General features: G+C 36.5%; 1 long non-coding RNA gene across 9 annotated transcripts in view; it reads left to right on the forward strand.

Annotated features, from left to right (window-relative positions):
- LOC105488959 (uncharacterized) overlaps window positions 1-19,783 on the forward strand; it is a 227,902-nt gene that overhangs the window by 132,100 nt on the left and 76,019 nt on the right. For 8 of the 9 annotated variants that reach the window (XR_011619597.1, XR_011619600.1, XR_011619596.1 and 5 more), the window contains one exon: window positions 8,989-9,030. The exons of the other annotated variant lie outside the window; for it this stretch is intronic. This is a non-coding gene — a long non-coding RNA (uncharacterized lncRNA). The remainder of the gene's footprint in view (window positions 1-8,988; window positions 9,031-19,783) is intronic. 9 annotated transcript variants of the gene reach the window in all.

The following is a 19,783-nucleotide window of genomic DNA, read 5'->3' on the forward strand; positions in this document are numbered from 1 at the left end:
CAATTGAGTTGAATTCTAATTTAGCAACCTGTCTTGTGTATCTATTTTAGCTTTCTTTTTTTTTTTTTTTTTTTTGAGATGGAGTTTCGCTCTTGTTGCCCAGGATGGAGTGCAATGGTACCACCTCAGCTCACTGCAACGTCTGTCTCCCAGGTTCAAGGGATTCTCCTGCCTCAGCCTCCCGAGTAGCTGGGATTACAGATGACTGCCACCATGCCTGGCTAATTGTTTGTATTTTTAGTTGAGGCAGGGTTTTACCATTTTGGTCAGGCTGGTCTCGAACTCCAGACCTCAGGTGATCCACCTGCCTTGGCCTCCCAAAGTGCTGAGATTACAGGCGTGAGCCACTGTGCCCAGCCTATTTAAGCTTTCTGATACTTAGTATTGTTCTTATCTGTCTTTTATATTCTTTAATTTTCAATTTTCTGTGCCTTTATACCATACATAAATCTCTTGTGAAAAGCATATATTTTTAATTCAGTCTATCAATGTGGGTGTCAAAATTTGTCAGCTTTCCAGATGGTTCTTATGGCCAGCATACCTGAGTAGTAGTAGGACTCAAAATCTTGCCTGGAATAGTCATAATGCTTTCAGATGTTGCCTATGACAAGCTCAACCTCATCCTTCTGTTCCTTCATGAATCGTAGGCTGACCAACTAATCACATATGTCCTCAGCCTCTTTAATGCCTTTGCTGAAAATCCAGGGAATGATCTGATTGGTTCATTCATATGGAGGCATGGGAAAATTGCATTCTCATGGACAAGAGAATTCCTATTTGATTTAAAGCAAGAAGAGAAAAAAAAAATGTATGTATTAACTGGGGAAAGCTTTCGGAGGCCTGCCAAAGACCTATGCAGAGATATTACTCCAAAACCCTGCTCAGGCAAAAAGAGCTAACCCCTAATATGTTTCTCCATAAGGGACTTCCATAAGGAACAGACAGATTTTTGATGTACCGTGATATACAGATATAGTATGAGTAAAATGTTAAAGTGGAAGAAGTGGAGTAGACTATGGGATAGGAAGGTGTTATTTTCTATGTTGGAAATCAAGACAATGATATCAATTAGGATTTTTTTAGCTGCAAATAATAGATCCCCAACTAACACTAGCTTAAGGGATATGACATTTAATTGTTTTATGTAACAAGAAGTCTAGAAGTTCCAGCCTGGAGGCTGCAGTTCAAAATGTTGTTGAAGCCCCAAGTTTCCATCCTTCTGTTTTACTATCCTCAGAATTTGGCTTTTTGTCTTGGTGCTTGTGCCTCATGACTACAGGATGACTCCATCAAAGGTAGAGACAGTGGGCTGGTAAGGCAGGCAAAGAATAACTCCTGGCAGGGGTTATTCTCTTTTTATTAGAGATGAAAATATATTTTGAAGAACCCACTTCCCTACCAGCAGACTTCCTAGTAGATCTCATTGGCTAGAACTGGGTCACATGGCCTTCCCAAGCTCAAGGAAGGCTGGGAAGTATCATCTGGTTGACATGAAGAGGGCAGCCATCTTGGTAGTAATGCCTTCCCAAACCAAACTGAAATTCTATTAGCAAGGAAATGTCTAATGGGTAGCTAGCCTATAGTGCTTCCGTGGCAGCCATTTTATATAGCTGCTCTCTCATATGTAGCATGTAAACTCCATGGGTGCAGAACATCATCATCTTTGATCGCTGCTATACCTTTCACACCAAAGAGTACCTACCCCATGGTAGATGGTCAGTAAGTATTAGCTGGTTGACTTAATAATGTTTTTAAATAAAGTACTTTGTAATGTTTGTAATAGTTAATAACTCAACTTTTCTCTGGTAAGTTGGAGGATACGGCCATACTACATTATACTTTGCTTGACCTAGAAGTTGTATTGAAAATCGTTATATGGATCTCATCAGGGACGTGATTTAGAGAGTGTAGAAAATATTATTGTCTAATTTGAAGTGAAAAGAGAAACTTACATTTTATTTCTGTTTTTAAAATATCAGTTTTATAAAAGAGAGATGACAAATTATTTCCAAGTGTTATCCCTAAAAGTCTGTTTAAAGAACATGTATACTGACTGATTTTATGAGTAAAAGATTGTAAGTTTTCATTAAAAGAAAGAGGTGTTTAAGAGTTTAGTTCATTTTTTTTCATGATGTGATCAATAAGGAGAGAATACTGTAATGATGAATTAACCATATCTGTACACAAAAATTCTTTTCTGAGATTCCAAAGAATGTTAAATATTATAGCAAAAGAATTAACCTTTTCAAATAACGAAACTGTGTTTTTATATATCGCTTTTTATGGGGAGCCACTTTGCCACTCTTTAACATTCACAGCTATGGTATGCGTGGCACCTGGGGCTCACCTGACTCAAGAGATTTGCTACTGAATGGAGCACCCAGACAGACCCATAGATATACAAAGACAAGTAAATAATATCGGAACTAATGGATTAATCAGAATCAGGAATGGACTCTGGAAGCCTCTAAGGGATATATAGAAGAAAATATTTGCCAGTTTTTACAGAGCTTGAAACTCAGTAAAGTTAGTTACATTTCCTCTTCAAAGTTCATTCTTCCCTTTCCCATAGAAAGCCTCATATAATGAGGCTCTGTCCGCTTGCTTCCAAACAATCATGGAATTCTGATATAATCTTTATATTGTTCCCCAAACCATAGCACTAGAATAGTCCTTGACAGAAATCATTCTCTCTGCTTTATAACTGGGGCACAACCTCAGAATCCTTAGAATAGTGGTTTAGGCATCAGATATGAATAAAGTCGACACTTAAAATAAAATGGCATCTAACTTTTTGTAGTAATGGTGGTTTTACAGTTATTTAATGAGAAATGCATTTTTAGGTGATTTTGTTATTGTGCAAACATCATGGAGTGCACTTACACAAACCTAGAGGGTCTAGCCTACTACACACCTAGCTATATGATATAGCCTTTTGTACCAAGGCTACAATCCTGTACAGAATGTTACTCTACCAAATAGTGTAGGCAACTGTAACACAATGATAGTATTTGTGTATCTAACTATAGAAGTGCAGTAAAAATATGGCATAAAATATTAAAAATAGTATAGTTTTATATGGGACTTACCGTGAATGGAGCTAGCAGGACTGATGGTTGCTCTGGATGAATTAGTGAGTGAAGGGTGAGTGAATTGTGAAGGCCTAGGACAATGCTGTATACTACTTTAGACTTTATAAGCACTGTACACTTAGGCTACATCATATTTATGGAAATATTTTCCTTTTTATTTCTCCAATAACAACTTATCCCTAGCTTACTGAAACATTTTTGCTTTTTAACTTTTTTATTCTTTTGTAATAACACTTAGCTTAAAACACAAACGCATGGTACAGCTGTACAAAAATATGTTGTCTTTATATCCTTATTCTATTAGATATTTTTATTTTTTTAAACTGTTTTTATTAAAAACTAAGACACAGACACATACTTTAGCCTAGGCACACAGCATCAGGATCATCAAGATCACTGTCTTCCACCTCCCCATCCTGTCCCAGTGAAAGTCTTCAGGGACAATAACACACATGGAGCTGTCATCTACGATAACAATGCCTTCTTGTGGCATTGTTACTACCTGCTGAAACACCTGCCTCAGGCTGTTTACAGTGAACTTTTTCTTAATAAGTAGAAGGAGTACACTCTAAAATAATAATAAATTATATAATAAATACATACATCAGTAACATATTTATTATCATTGTCAAGTATTATGTGCTGTACAAAATTGTTATGTATGTATGACTGGCTACATAGATTTCTTTACACCAGCCTCATTGCAAACACATGAGTAATACATTGTGTTATGATGCTATGATTGCTATGATATCACTAGACGATAGAAATTCTTCAGCTCCATTATAACCTTATGGGACCACTCTCGCATGTGGTCCATCATTTACCAAAACATTGTTACATGGTACATGACTATACAGCTTTAGAGAAAAGGCACAGATAGAATTAGTTCTGACAGATGATGCACTCTTTTAATTCATTCACTCATTCATTCATTCATTTATCTAAAACTAGTCAATCTCTCACCAAGTGTGAGGTACTTCAAGAACTAAATATAAGTAAATTAATCATATAAGAAGTGAACATAAAATAATTTATATTTTAGACTTAACACCATTGCAACATTTAGTAAGTGTCATATAAAAAGTCCTATATGTGAATTTGTATTTGATAGTGTCTTGGTTCAGAATGCATAAAGATATGCTGTGCTATGAGTAGTCATTTTCCAGTGAATCCCTTTTGCAAAGAACCTGAAGATGAACAAGGAATCCTGAAACATTCAAGTATTTTCTCTGGCCCTTTCAAAACAAAGCAAAGCCAGTCACAGCATCATATGCCAGAAACCTAGCCTGTAGAAGACAAGATCTTCTAAGAGTATCTGTAGCCTACTCAAACAACAAACCTAATGGCTCTCAGTTGAGCTTAACTACGTCTGAAGAGGAAACAGTTGGGACATGACAGCTTCACATCAGTGGTTTGGGGCAGTAGCAGAAATGCTGGAATGGTATGCTTTGAAGAGGCTTGTCTATTTTCTTAACTTTATGCCATGCCACTGCCATCGCGATTTTTTTGACAGTTCCAGGGAAAATGCAAACAGAACTGACCTCTCCTCGGCAGCTCTGTAACCGTGGGGCTCATGTGCGCAGATTGGCATCTGCAGGCACATCTTTAGCAAGTTGGCAGCCTTCGTGCCCTTTGCAGGTTGCAATCAAACCTGCCTTCTACAGCAGCCTCTTTCTGGTTGATTAACTTTAATGTAATTTTAATTAAAAACCACAGTGTCAAAGGGTTTAGCTACTCGAGAAATGAGCACAGACTGCGGCCCAGTGGCAGCAGTCACTTGGAAAATGGAAATGTGTCCTGACAATGTTGTGCAGGGGCCAGATAAACAGGGTCGCTGCAGCACTTCTCTCACATGCAGGAAACAGGCAAGGGAACATCAGAACCAAGAGACCGGCTTGTACATTAAGGGTTCTAATGTATGAATTTCAGGTGCCATCAACATTTTTGAGACCTTGTTCAGTCCTGGCACCAAATACTCTCTACCATGGCTGGCTGTGACCATTCTGTTCTCCTCTTGGCACTTTGGTCTCTAAATTGACACACAAATCTGAGTTAAATATGAATCAAATTTCAGACAGGAAAAAATGAGCCAAGCCTTACTGTATTATTCAATTGTAGATCTTCACTTTTTTCACTGTGTGTATGTTTTGGGGACAGGGGATTTTAAATATCAGAGATAAGCTTTCTTTCAAGGAAACACTTCCTTTGGGATATGATTCTTTGACTCCTTTACAAATAGTGCCAAGGAACTATAACTGAATGACTTCTTCTGAAAAGATTACTGTATTACTTGAATTGGAAGAATACAAGGAAATAATTTTGCAAATGTTTGGTCATGATAGCTTCAGAAAATACATTTTATTTACTAGGCCTCCTTATGCAATGTAAATAATTATTTATATTTTTACTTATAATTTTTAATTATTCATATTGCATAAGGAGGTCTAATAAAGAAAATGTATTTTCTAAATAATTACATTGCATAAGGAGGTCTAGTAAATAAAATGCATTTTTAATAATACAAATAATTATTTTTGAATTTCTGGTTATCCTGAAGATATTATCTTTTTTAAATTCCCACTTTTAAAAAATTGTCAGGTTGATGTAAAATAATGCTTGAAATGAAAGACTGAAATGTGGTCCCATGTAGAAGAAGTATTTTATTAATGCCAGTGGGATGAACGCCTCTATTCCATGCTGAAATGCCCTTTATTCTTTCTCAATGTAGCTAATTTTTCAGGGCACAACTCTCAGGAGAACACCTAGTGACGTCAATTCTTCAGAGGAGAATTTCCTCCACCAGGTTTGTGGGATGCTGAGGCTGCTTTGCTGACAGATGGGGCCGGTACAGGTGGGCCCAGAGCCATGTGAACAGAAGGGGCCCCTGGACCCTGACAGAGAGGATAGACAGAACGGTGGGGGAGAGTTTAGGGCAGTGGACAGGGAGGGGAGAGAGGAGGCATAGAGGATTTCTACACTGAATCCAGCAGAGAGGAAGAAAAGCAAAAACAAGCAGATGGGTGGACAGGGAGAGGTGATTTGAATTGTATAACTTGCTTAAGAGACTAATAAAAAAAACCAATCTCTGGGGATAGGAGTTCACTGCAGGCAATTTTGGAAAATTGGAAACTTAATCTAAGATTGCCAAAGTAGAGTACAATAAAAATAAATATGAAATAAAAGTATTAAAATGAATTGTGTATGAGCTTGCAGGATGAATCCTCTACAGGCCTCTGTACATATCCAGGTAGAAAAGAATCATTCTCTGGCTTTTTCTGGTGTTAAACAACCATTATTATTGCTCTCATCTCAACTGCTTATTCTATTAAAAGACAAAATAGGATTTTGATTGCCACTTTGGCAGATGACATAACTGATCAAAATAGACTTAGAGAATAACTCAATGCATTTATGCAGTTCCTATGATAGCAACTTAAAAAAAGAAAGAGAGAAAATTACCAGAGTAGGATCTGAATAAGTTAAACCAGTATACAAAAGTACCTTGCCTAGAATATTACTTTTTCAGTACACTTATATGTGTGTTTTGGGAAAATGGTTCTATGGTGAAACGAATATGAGGAGACCTGGGTTACAAGTCAAACCTTTTTTTAAATTTAATTTTACTGTAGCGCTTTTCAGGGCTTTCATGTGTTCTCTAACATATACAGATTTTTTTTTCTCTAATTTTGATCATGGAATGCTTTGAAAAGCATTTCTTGAGGATAGTTTACAAAGTATATACCCTAGGAAACACTTTCTCAAACCAGGTAAAGGAGGTTATCTGAGTGGGTACATTTGCAATTGACATGAGTCCCCATTTGTATTGCATTTGTGTTCAGGAATAGGCTGACATTGACCATTCAGGAGGAGTTGTCTTACACCTAATACTTAGACCTAATACTATAGCTAATGCTATAAAGCATTTTGATTTACAAGTGGCCAGATCAGTGGTACTGTTTTTATCTATTTTGCAGTAGACATTTTGAATTAAAGAGTTAATATTTGGTTAGAAGTGACAATAAAAATAGGTCCTAAACATTGTTGCCTAAGCACTGACTGAGATAGATTCTGGTCATACACACAGTGGTACTTGTGTGTTCCAGCTAAATGCCAAGTCTGCTTCTAGATCTTTCTTGGTCTTCATTTACAATGAACAACAAACAGAACCTGAGTTCTATGAAAGCAGAGTCAGATTTGGCTTTGCTCACTATTGTAATCCTAACACTTATCATGTAGTTCTAACTCAACAAATATTATTAGAACTAATAAATTATCCCTCTGGCTAATGTTGCATACTGTTGTAACACATCAGAAAACATAAGAGCTAGCATCAAATAATATTGGAAATAACTTTACTAAATACCATCGGCTAAAATGGTCTTTCCTTTTGTAAATTTATTAAAAGTACTATTGAGCACCAGTCACATGCAAATCACTCTGCTGTGAACCCTGGGAGATGAAGAGATGAATGCAAGAAGAGAGTGATTCTTTGAGGAGCATATAATTTGGTGAGGTGTGACCTTAATACGGGAGAATGAAACCAAATTAGTGGTGGGGATAGAGGAGGTGGAAATTGGGCAGTATGGAGTGGGTACAGAATTAGCCATGTTCAGGTTCTAGCTTCCAAGTGGAGAAAAGCCACCACATTTAGATTCATTTCATCCACATGATCAATGTTGGATTTACATTGGTTGGGGACCATAGAGGTGGTTAGAGAAAGAAGGGCAGGCATGTTTGATGTGGTAACTTCGTTACTTTGTCTGAGCACACAGAATACAGTTCTTCAGAGATGGCCTCATTGGTTTAAAAGGAACTCGACATTTCTCCTCCTGGATTGTGACAATAACCTCCACAATAATCTCCAATAAGGGAAGGCATGTTTGATGTGGTAACTTGGTTACTTTATATGAGCACACAGAGTTCAGGTCTTCAGAGATGGCCTCATTGGCTTAGAAGAAACTCAGCATTTCTCCTGCTGGATTGTAACAATAACCTCCACAATTGCAGAACACATTTTCACATGCCTTTTAAATCCATTATTGCACTTAATCTTTACAACAGCTCTGGGTGATAGTATGTTTACTCTGATTTTACAGACAAGGAAATGGAGGCTCAGAGTAGATAAGGTCTTCAGAGTTCTAAAACTCATTGTTGAGCAACTGGTCTGGCTCTGAGTTTTCTGTCCTGAGTCCTTTTCATCAGTATAATCACCTCGAAGACAGGTGGTTTTACCTTCCCCAGAGTTCCCATAGTAGTGCTGAACAAGTAAAGGTACCCAGTTAATGCAAATCTAGATGTCTCTTGTTTCCTTTGTGCCCAGAGGTCATGTTTCATCATACTTCATACGGCGTAAGTACCTTACATTTTATTCCTCAAGCAGCTTTCTCTACTTAGTAAGTAGTAATTATATTTGTTTCCATTATTGAACATCTCATTTTGTGCCAGGGGCACTGCTGTGTCGTTTTGGTGTTATTTGCCTATCTCCCACACGAATCTAAAATTTCCTGGAGGTAGATGATAGTATATGTTATTCATCTTTGAATTTTAGGCAATTTGAGACTTCAACTGAAGTAAAAGTTTGGCTCTGCCTTCCGAATGCTAAAAGGCATTTCCCATATATTTTATAAACTTTGTTCAGGACTATAAAGATATCATCACAAAAACATTAATTTGATCTCAGTTATTGAGACAAATTTTAGTTTCATAAGCAGTTAAATTTTGTGCTTCTGAAATACCTTGATGCTTGGACTCTGCTGGATTATAAGTTTCATAAGGATAGAGCAATATTTGCCTTTTCTATTTCCTTATCTCTAGCATCTTTTTTTCCCTGGAACATACCAGATACTTAATAATTGTTCAGTGAATGACTAACATTACTATTTTTCCTCTTAAGGTGAAATCTGATTGTGCTGATGCTTTGGGGAAGAACATATCAGTAAGTACTAACAGTAAAGATTTTTTTTTTTTTTCAGATGAATCTGACTGTTAGCCGGCTATAGGCAAATGTTGAACAAAATACATCCTGGAACTTCCCTGATGCTCAATGAATCTAGAAAGTAGAAATGAGAAGCTTAATTCTAGTTGATATTTGCTATCAGCCAATAAAGCAGATAGGCAAAACCAGATTTGGGAAGAAAATCATTATTTCTGTAATATTTGTGGTGTAGAATTTTGAAGTTTTGTTATTATACACTCATCAACTTCATATGTACTGAGGAAGTCTGGATAACAGGGACTAAGCATGAACTACATGCATTGGGCCAAGGATCCTATGGTAGATGATTTTATTTCCATGATTTAATTTAACTGGCATAACATATTAGAATGTGTATTATTAGTCATTTGACTAATATCACTCTGAAAGTAAGGCTTAGAGAGACAACTAACTGGCCTAAGTTCAGTTCACTAAATAGTAGAATCTGCTTGGCTATACCCTTACTGACAAAACAGCTGGGTGTAATACCAAAGGCAGACAACTTAACAGAAAGATCATGGAAAGAAACACTCAAAGAGAGTGCTGCCAAACTCAGTCATCCCAGGTTGTCTGTGCAGATACTCAAGACTACACCCTTGAGAAATTACAACAGAGGCTACATTTCAGAGGAAAGAGATCTCACTAAAATAGGTTAGTGAAGTCACAAACAAACAAACAAACAAAAAAGCAACCAAGCCACAACAAAAACAAGCTCTGGTGAGGACAGAAGTGAATTAGTATCCAGAGTTACTTTAACAAATTTCCAGTTTTCAACAATAATTAACAAAATCACAAGACATACAAAGAAACAGGAAATTGTGACCCATACATAGGAAAAAAGAGGGCAACAAAAACTGGCTGTAAGAGGGCCCAAATGTCAGATTTAACAAAGACTTTAAAAGAGCCATTTTAAATATATTCAAAGAACTACAAGAAAATATGTCTAAAGAAGTGAAAGAAGATGTGACAACATCTCATTAAATAGAGAACATCAAAAAAGAGATAAGAAAACTATAAAAAAAGAACCAAGTGCTAATTCTGGACTTGAAAGGCATAATAACCAAATTAAAAAATTCACTGGAGGGTTTCAGCAGCAGGTTTCAACTGACAAAAAGAATCTGTGAACTTGAAGATACATTGAGAGAGATTATAAATCTGAAGAGTAGAAAGAAAAAAAATGAAGAAAAATGAATCCTCACAGAAATGTGTAATACCATTAAGAGCATCAACACATGATAATAGGAGTAACAGAAGGAGAAGAGATAATTAAAAAAAAAAAAAAAAAAGTGAAGAAATAATGACTGGAACCTTCCAAATTGGCTGAAAATATTAATCTGCACATCCAAGAAGTTCCATAAACTCCAAGTAAGACAAGTACAAATAAACTTACATTTGTATGCATCATAGAAAAATGCTAGAAGACAAAGATAAAATTATGAAAATATCAAAGAGAAAAATGACTTAACACATACTACAGAATTCCAATAATATAAACAGCTGACTTCTCATAAAAAACAATGAGAGTCAGAAGGCAGTGGGACAATATACCATTGACCCTTGAACAACATGCAAGTTAGGGGCACCAATCTCCTGTTTAGACAAAAATCCTCATATAACTTTTGACTTTCCTAAGTAACTACTAATAGCCTACTGTTGACCAAAAGCCATACTGATAAAATAAACAGTTGGTTAACACATATTTTGTATGTTATATGTATTTTATACTCTATTCCCACAATAAAGTAAGCTAGAGAAAGCATGTTATTAAGAAAATCATAACAAAGAGCCAGGTGTGGTACCTCAGGCCTGTAATCCCAGTACTTTGGGAGGTCAAGGTGGGCAGGTCATTTGAGGTCAGGAGTTTGAGACCAGCCTGGCCAACATAGTGAAACCCTGTCTGTACTACATATATAAAAATTAACTGTGCCTAGTGGTGCACGCCTGTAATCCCAGCTACTCAGGAGGCTGGGGCAGGAGAATCACTTGAACTCAGGAGGTGGAGGTTGCAGTGAGCCGAGAATATGCCACTGTACTCCAAACTGGGCAACAGAGCAAGACTCTGTCTTAAACAAACAAACAAAAAAAAAGAAAATCATAAGAAAAAGAAAATATATTTACCATTCATTAGGTGGAAATAGGTCATCATAAAGGTCTTCATTCTTATTGTCATCACATTGCATAGGCTAGGGAAGAGTAGGAGGAGGTCTTGCTATCTCAGGGTTGGCAGAGGCAGAATAAAATCCATGTGTAAGTGGACAAATACAGTCAAGCATGTGTTGTTCAGAGGTCAATTGTATCAAAAGTGCTGGAAGGAAAAAATAATCCCAACAGTGTGTCAACCAAGAGACTTATATTCAGTAAAACTATCCTTCAAAACCAGAGGTGAAATAAAAACATTATCAGATAGACAAAAACAATAGAATTTATTGGTAGCTGATATACTTTACAAAAAATACTATAAGAAGTTTTCAGGCTGGAAGCATGTAATTCCAGATGGTCATTAGAATCCATTTTTTAAAAGCACCAATAAAGGCACTATTAAAAGACAGTATAAATGTATATTTTCTTTATTTCAATGTCTTCAGTGATTTGAAAAGTAATTTAATAAAACTATATAACTAAACTGTTGGGCTTAAAACATAAAGATATAATATACTTGACAATTAACATTATAAAGTAGGTGAATGATGGTAAAGGTGTATGGGAGTAAGAAAATGACACCAGATGGTAACTTGAATTCACAGGAACAAATTAAAAGAACAAGAAACATTTCAAAAGAAGGTTAGTAGGCCAGGCGCGGTGGCTCAAGCCTGTAATCCCAGCACTTTGGGAGGCCGAGACGGGCGGATCACAAGGTCAGGAGATCAAGACCATCCTGGCTAACATGGTGAAACCCCGTCTCTACTAAAAATACAAAAAAACTAGCCCGGGCGAGGTGGCGGGCGCCTGTAGTCCCAGCTACTCGGGAGGCTGAGGCAGGAGAATGGCGTAAACCCGGGAGGCGGAGCTTGCAGTGAGCTGAGATCCGGCCACTGCACGCCAGCCTGGGCGACAGAGCGAGACTCCGTCTCAAAAAAAAAAAAAAAAAAAAAAAAAGAAGGTTAGTATAACAAACTATAAACGTTATTTGTTCTCCTTTCTTTCCTCAGCTTCTTTAATAGACATAAAGTTATATAAAGTAATAATTACAATAATGTATTCTTGGGTTTGTAATATATATGGATATAATATATATGTAACAATAATAGCACAAAAAAGGGGAAAAGGGAATGGAACTGTATGGAAGTAACATTTCTTTATCTCTCTGGAATCAAGACAATATAGATCTTAAGTAGGTTATGGTAAGATGTATACGTTAAGCTCCTAAGAAAATAAAAGCTGTGGTTAAAAAAAATTCTAGGAATTAAAATGTTACAGTAGAAAATATGCACTCAATGCAAAACACAACAGTAAAAGAGGAACAGAGGAAAAAGCCAGAAGACATATAAAAGCCAAAAAGCAAAATGGCTGATATAAATCTAACTATATCAACAAAAACATTAAATGTGAATAGATTAAACAACCCAATCAAAAGGCAGAAATAGACTGGATATAAAAACATGATCCAATTATAATGTCATCAATAGGAGATAAAATTTAGATAGAGACATAAACAGTTAAAAGTAAAAAGGTGGAAAAAGATTGATTATGCACACAGCAACCACATGAAAGCTTGTGTAGTTATAATAATATTTTTTAAAAGAAGTTTAAAATGCTACTACAGATAAAGAAGAACATTTGATAATAATTAAAGAGTTAATCCATCAGGAAGACATAATAATACTAATAAACATTTGTAGACCTAACAGCAAAACCTCAAAATAAGCAAAGCAATCTCTGACAGAATTTAAAGTAGAAATGCACAATTCAACAATAATAGTTGAAGACTTCAACACTCCACTTTCAATAGTGGATAAAACAACTTAAGCAGAAGATCAATAAGGAAATAGGAGATGTGAAAAACACTATGAATAAACTACAATCTGTATCTATAGAACACTCTACTCAACAGGAGCAAAACACACGTTCTTCTGAAGCGCACATGGAAAATTCTCCAGGATAGACTCTATGCTAGGCCATAATACAAATATCAATACTTTTAAAAGGATTGGAATCATACAAAATATGTTATTCTATAACAGTGGCATGAAAGCAGATATTAATAATGGAAAGACAATAAGGAAAATCACAAATATGTGAAAATTAAACAACACTCTCCTAAATAACTAATAGGTCTAAAAAGAAATCTTAAGAAGTTAGAAAATTCTTTGAGGTGAATGAAAATAAATAAAAACACACAAAACTTATGGGACGCAGCTAAAGCAATGAGAGAGAATTTTATAGCATTAAATATTTAGATTAGGAAAGAAAAAAAGTCTCAGATCAATAACGAATTTCCACCTCAAAAACTGAAAAAAAGAGAACAAATTAAATCCAAATCTCTCAGAAGAAAAGCAATAATAAAAATTAGAATTAAATTAATAAAATGGGAAATAAAAAAGCAATAGAGAAAAAACAATAGTAAAGATTAGAATAAAATTAATAAAATGAGAAATTTAAAAAAAGAGAAAATCCAATAAAACCAAACTTGTTTATTTGAGGAGACCAACAAAATTGACAAACTATTGGCTAGACTGACAAAAGGGAAAAAATAAGAGAGAATACCAAGTTGCTAAAATCAGGAATAAAGAAGGGAATATTGCTATTAATTTTACAGAAATAAAAAATGGATTAAAAAGAACACTATGAGGAAATGCATACCAACAAGTTAGATAATCTAGATGAAATGAATAAGTTCCTAGAAAGACATAAACTACATAAACTTTTTCAAGAATAAACAGAAGATCTGAGTATATTTATAAAAAATAGAATTATGATTAGTAATCAAAAAACTTTCTGCAAAGAAAAGCCATGGCACAGAACACTTTACTAGTGAATTCTACCAAATGTTTACAGAACAACTAACAATAATCTTTCAATAAATAGAAAAGAGACTAGGCATGGTAGGTCATACCTGTAATCCCAGCACTTTGCAAAGCTGAGGTGAGTGAACCACTTGAGCCTAGGAGTTCAAGACCAACTTGGGCGACATGGTGAAACTCCATCTTTACAAAAAATACAAAAAAATTAGGTGGGCATGGTGGCATGTGCCTTTAGTTGCAGCTACTTGGGAGGCTGAAATGGGATAATCACCTGAGCCCAGGAGGTTGAGGCTGCAGTGAGCCATAATGGTGCTACTGCGCTACTGCTCTCCACCCTGGGTGATAGAGTGAGACCCTGTCTCAAAAAAAAAAAAAAAAAAAAGAAAGAAAGAAGAAGAAAAAAAAGAAAAAGAAGTATACTTCACAACTATTCTGTGAGGTTAATACTACTCTGATTTAAAAAAAAAAAAAACTAGAAAACGTGGCACATATACACCATGGAATACTATGCAGCCATAAAAAAGGATGAGTTCATGTCCTTTGTAGTGACATGGATGAAGCTGGAAACCATCATTCTGAGCAAATTATCGCAAGGACAGAAAACCAAATACTGCATGTTCTCACTCACAGGTGGGAATTGAACAATGAGAACACTTGAACACAGGAAGGGGAACATCACACACCGGGGCCTGTCATGGGGTGGGAGGTTGGGGGAGGGATAGCATTAGGAGAAATACCTAATGTAAATGACGAGTTAATGGGTGCAGCAAACCAACATGGCACATGTATACATATGTAACAAACCTGCACATTTGCACATGTACCCTAGAACTTAAAGTACAAAAAAAAAAAAAAAAAACAGGTTAAGACATCACAAGAAAATAAAATTACAGATCAACATCTTTTATAAATATACATGGCAAACATCATCAACACAATACTAGCAAACCTAATCCTGCAACATATAAAAACATTATATATCATGACTAAGTGAGATTCATCCCAACAATGTAAGTTTGGCTTAGCATCTGATAATCAATAATGTAATAAACATATTAATACAATAAAGTACTGAAACCACATAATCATCAGATTACAGCAAAAGTATTAGACAAAATTTGTACCACTTCATGATAAAAAGACAACAAACTAAGAGGAGACAGAAACTTTCTGAATCTAATAATTTGGATCTACAAAATGTCACAGCTAATATCATACTTAATGTTAAGAAACTGAATGGTTTTCTGCTAAGGTCAGGAGCAAGACAACAGTATGTACTGTCACCCCTTCTATTAAAATTTTACTGGAGTTTCTGAAACCACCTTTGCAAAAATTGTAATAGAAAATTATGTCATGGAAGAGATCTGATCTAACCAAGTCTCACCTGGCCTTTAACCTCCAAACTGTTCTCAGGCTTTTCTGGGCTTGGGCCAAGCTAACTTTGGGAGAAATTTAGTTTGTAGTTTAAATAATAATAGCCCTTCCCCAGAACTAAACCACTTTTGTAAAGCTAATAAAAGACCACCAGTTTAGGTGTATGATAGTAGCCTGAATTCTGCTAAGGTGTAGATATAAAAAATTAGCAGCCTTTATTCCAGAGGTCACAAGATTTGCAACTTCCCCAATTATCCCTGCAGATAACATTACTATTGCAGAACCTAAGATTAGCCTTTTGAGATGTCATTTCTGGTTTTTGCATTTATGACCACCAGTAGCTCCACTTGGGCCAACCAACCAGCCCCGTGGCCCCACCCAGAAGTGAACTCAGCACATGAGAACTATTTTCCATATCCTTATGATTGCACCCCCAACCAATCAGCAGCACCTATTCCCTTGCCCACCAAACTAGCCTTGAAAAACCCTAGCCTGTCAATTTTCAGAAAGGTTAATACGAGTAATAATAAAACTTTAGTCTCCTGTTCAGCCAGCACTGTTTGAATTAAACTCTTTCTCTATTGTAATCACCCTGCCTTGATTAGTAGGCTCCATCTGGGCAATGGGCAAAATGAATTCATTCTGTTATTGGAAAGGGATCCAGATCCAGACCCCAAGAGAGGGTTCTTGGATCGCACACAAGAAAGAATTCAGGGTGAGTTTGTAAAGCAAGTTTATTAAGAAAATAAAGGAATAAAATAATGGCTACTCCATAGACAGAGCAGCCCCAAGGGTTGCTGGTTGCCCACTTTTATGGTTATTTCTTGATTATGTGCTTAAAAGGGGGTAGATTATTCCTGCCTTTCTTTCTTAGACCATATAGGGTAACTTCCTGACATTGCCATGGCATTTGTAAACTGTCATGGCACTGGTGGGAGTGTAGCAGTGAGGATGACCAGAGGTCACTCTCGTCACCATCTTGGTTTTGATGGGTCTTAGCTGGCTTCTTTACTGCAACCTGTTTTATCAGCAAGGTCTTTATGACCCGTATCTTGTGCCAACCTCCTATCTTATCCTGTGACTTAGAATGCCTCTCTAGGGATGCAGCCCAGTAGGTCTCAGCCTCATTTTACTCAGACCATATTCAAGATGGAGTTGCTCTGGTTCAAATGCCTCTGACCATTGAGCAGGTACATTTCTAGTCAGGGAAATTAGGAAGGAAAATGAAATAAAAGACATCTAGAAAGAAATTAGTGAAACTATAATCACAGATGACATAATCTTGAATATGGAAAATCCTAAAGATTTCACTAAAACTATTGCAATGAATAAAGTTCAGCAAAATTGAAAGACACAAGATCAACATACAAAATCAATTATATTTCTATATACTTGGCATGAGCAATCAGAAAATAAAATTAAGAAAACATTTTGAAAGAAACTTAAGAAGGCCTAAATAAATGGAAAGACATCTTATGTTCAAGGATCGAAAGGTTTAACATTATTACTATTGAAATACTCCCCAAACTGACCTACAGATGCAACACAATTTCTATAAAAATCCTACCTAATTTTTCCAAAATTGACAAGGTGACCCCAAAATTCACATATGAATGTAAATCATCCAGAATATTCCCCCTCCTCTCAAAAAATATTTAAAAAGGTAAAACAAAGTTTTTGTCACAAATGGTGCTGGGGCAACTGTATATCCATGGGAAAAGAATGAAATTGAATCCCTACCTCACACCACATACAAAAGTTAACTCAAAGTGGATCAAAGACTTTACCTCTGTGATCTTTCTCCCCAAAGTTCATATCCCAGTCTAATCATGAGAAAATACCAAATTCTAATATAGAGACATGCTTACAATATACCTGACCAGTGCTCTTCAACACTGTCAAGTCATCAAAACAAGGAAAGCCTGAGGAACTGTCATAGCTAAGAGGAGCCTAAGGTTCACGACAACTAAATGTCATCTGGTATCCTGGATGGGATCTTGGATAAAGGACGGAAAAAGGATATTAGGTAACAACTAAGAACATCTAGCAAACTATAACATTTAATTAATTGTAATTTATCAATATTTGTGGACTGTGGACTTGTGGCTTCTCCGTGTAATGTAGTTGGATTTCTCATGTGGCAACTGAGAATTTCAATAGACAAAGGCAGAAGATTCCAGTCCTCTTAATGGCTAGGTCTGAATTAGGTGTAGTGACACTTTGGTTATAATCCATTTGTCAAAGCAGTCAGCTATTCATGCACAGAGGAATGGACCCTCATCTCTACCTAGCTATTTTTAACCTGCTGTAGCCCTCATCTCCTGCTGGACATAATATCACAGACTCTTCAAATCACAGTCCATCAACCGTCCTCCTATGAAGTTCTCTTTCTATTAAAGATAAAAATTAATCTTGATTATTTTCCTCCCACACTTAACATTATCTATTGTCTGACTGCTGTCTGTGCAATATGCATGGGCTTTGTAACATAACTTTTCACAATCTAGCACCACTTTTTATTCCAAACATCACTTCCAGTACACCTCTGTAAAAAACTATACCAGTCTCAGAACATACATTATTATTTCAGGACTCCAGGCCATGCACACGTTTTTTCCTCTGCTGGAAACAATACATGCTCTTTGTCCCACCCCCACCCCACCGCCCCTTTCTCTCTCTCTCTTTCTTTCTGTGCCTTCTTGACTTCCCCAGGCAGAGTTGGTCTGTCTTACTGTGGGCTGCAATAATAAATTACCATAGACTGGATGTCTTTTTTTTGTTTTGTTTTTTTTGTTTTTTGCTTTTTTTTGTTTGTTTGTTTGTTTAATTTATTTATTATTATTATACTTTAAGTTGTAGGGTACATGTGCATAATGTGCAGGTTTGTTACATATGTATACTTGTGCCTTGTTGGTGTGCTGCACCCATCAACTCGTCATTTACATCAGGTATAACTCCCAATGCAATCCCTCCCCCCTCCCCACTCCCCCCTCCCCATGATAGGCCCCGGTGTGTGATGTTCCCCTTCCTGAGTCCAAGTGATCTCATTGTTCAGTTCCCACCTATGAGTGAGAACATGCGGTGTTTGGTTTTCTGTTCTTGTGATAGTTTGCTAAGAATGATGGTTTCCAGCTGCATCCATGTCCCTACAAAGGACACAAACTCATCCTTTTTTATGGCTGCATAGTATTCCATGGTGTATATGTGCCACATTTTCTTAATCCAATCTGTCACTGATGGACATTTCGGTTGATTCCAAGTCTTTGCTATTGTGAATAGTGCCGCAATAAACATACGTGTGCATGTGTCTTTATAGCAGCATGATTTATAATCCTTTGGGTATATACCCAGTAATGGGATGGCTGGGTCATATGGTACATCTAGTTCTAGATCCTTGAGGAATCGCCATACTGTTTTCCATAATGGTTGAACTAGTTTACAATCCCACCAACAGTGTAAAAGTGTTCCTATTTCTCCACATCCTCTCCAGCACCTGTTGTTTCCTGACTTTTTAATGATCGCCATTCTAACTGGTGTGAGATGGTATCTCATTGTGGTTTTGATTTGCATTTCTCTGATGGCCAGTGATGATGAGCATTTTTTCATGTGTCTGTTGGCTGTATGAATGTCTTCTTTTGAGAAATGTCTGTTCATATCCTTTGCCCACTTTTTGATGGGGTTGTTTGTTTTTTTCTTGTAAATTTGTTGGAGTTCTTTGTAGGTTCTGGATATTAGCCCTTTGTCAGATGAGTAGATTGCAAAAATTTTCTCCCATTCTGTAGGTTGCCTGTTCACTCTGATGGTAGTTTCTTTTGCTGTGCAGAAGCTCTTTAGTTTAATTAGATCCCATTTGTCAATTTTGGCTTTTGCTGCTGTTGCTTTTGGTGTTTTAGACATGAAGTCTTTGCCCATGCCTATGTCCTGAATGGTACTACCTAGGTTTTCCTCTAGGATTTTTATGGTATTAGGTCTAACATTTAAGTCTCTAATCCATCTTGAATTAATTTTCGTATAAGGAGTAAGGAAAGGATCCAGTTTCAGCTTTCTACTTATGGCTAGCCAATTTTCCCAGCACCATTTATTAAATAGGGAATCCTTTCCCCATTTCTTGTTTCTCTCAGGTTTGTCAAAGATCAGATGGCTGTAGATGTGTGGTATTATTTCTGAGGACTCTGTTCTGTTCCATTGGTCTATATCTCTGTTTTGGTACCAGTACCATGCTGTTTTGGTTACTGTAGCCTTGTAGTATAGTTTGAAGTCAGGTAGCGTGATGCCTCCAGCTTTGTTCTTTTGACTTAGGATTGTCTTGGAGATGCGGGCTCTTTTTGGTTCCATATGAACTTTAAAGCAGTTTTTTCCAATTCTGTGAAGAAACTCAT

Source organism: Macaca nemestrina, chromosome 2, assembly GCF_043159975.1.
Source record: "Macaca nemestrina isolate mMacNem1 chromosome 2, mMacNem.hap1, whole genome shotgun sequence".
Classification (NCBI taxonomy): Eukaryota; Metazoa; Chordata; class Mammalia; order Primates; family Cercopithecidae; genus Macaca; species Macaca nemestrina.